A 1,157-nucleotide genomic window follows, 5' to 3' on the forward strand; every position below is an offset into this window, starting at 1 on the left:
TTTGTGGCAAACAGATAAGTGTATTTCACAAACTCATCAAAGAATAAATCAACAAAGTACATAAAGAATTGATGTTAAATTTTACCCTTAATTTTGGGTTCAGAACTCCCACCACTTGGTCTCATTAAGCAGACATTTAAGTCTTTAGAACTAATTCCCCTTTGGTTAATATTTATTTAAACATACAATGTCATTTTATTTTGTGGTATAAGGATATGGATATATATATATATATATATATATATATAAATATATATATAGTAACTTGCTCAAAGTTCTCTTACTAACTTAGTTACAAGCCCCATTTACCCCTGAGGAAGCTTAGTAAAAGCAAAACGCGTTGGGCATCCTCTAAAGCGACTGCATTTAATTACCTACATTTTTGAAACTCACTGCAATTTGCTAAGAAGTGATTGCAATCCTATCTATCTAGCTGCCATATCTAAAGCTAGTAAAGTAATTTCTTGTATTAAAAGAGGAATAGACTGCAGAGATGGAGACATAATCCTGTACAAAGCATTGGTCAGAACTCATGGAATATGCCGTCCAGTTTTGGAATATTGTGGGATTGGAGAGAGTGCAGAGAAGGACAACTAAACTAATAAAAGGAATGGAGGAGCTCAGCTATGAGAAGAGATTAGCTGAACGGTTAGCTTAAAGGGGAACTATACTCATAGTCTTTCAATTATTAATCTATTCTTTTTTACACTAAAATGTCAGTCTTCCCTGGTGGCCTTGGCTGGGTCAGCTTGTATCGATGCAATATAAAATGATTTATGAAGTGTTTAGAAGTGGCCAGCTTGTGGCAAGTTTTCTTCCTCACCTTACCTTCTCCTCCAGCCACTTCCCCTCCCTCTGCACACGGAGCAGTCGCACAATGACAAAAATCTGCATAATTAGGGCAGGGGGAGTGGATTACAAACACTCCCATCAATGATGGCATTTCCCAGATTGCAGTTTACTGCCTAGGCAATGGAGAGAACTTGTTTTTAATGTTTAATAGTAAAAGCAAGAAAAAAAAAAAAAACGGTATTCAGATGATAACTTTGGCTTATGTTATCCATGAGCCAAAGTTGATTTTGTGAGTATAGGTACGTTTTAAAGTAAAAATATTCCAAATGAGATCTGACCAATGCTTTGTACATGGGGCATTGTTT

General features: G+C 35.8%; 2 protein-coding genes across 2 annotated transcripts in view; one reads left to right on the plus strand and one right to left on the minus strand.

Annotated features, from left to right (window-relative positions):
• Positions 1-1,157, plus strand: part of ANKRD39 (ankyrin repeat domain 39) — a 45,388-nt gene that overhangs the window by 12,133 nt on the left and 32,098 nt on the right. The window lies entirely within an intron of this gene.
• CNNM3 (cyclin and CBS domain divalent metal cation transport mediator 3) overlaps positions 1-1,157 on the minus strand; it is a gene marked incomplete at its 5' end in the record, with an annotated part of 11,823 nt that overhangs the window by 3,041 nt on the left and 7,625 nt on the right.

Source organism: Pyxicephalus adspersus, chromosome 2 (assembly GCF_032062135.1).
Source record: "Pyxicephalus adspersus chromosome 2, UCB_Pads_2.0, whole genome shotgun sequence".
Taxonomy (NCBI): domain Eukaryota; kingdom Metazoa; phylum Chordata; class Amphibia; order Anura; family Pyxicephalidae; genus Pyxicephalus; species Pyxicephalus adspersus.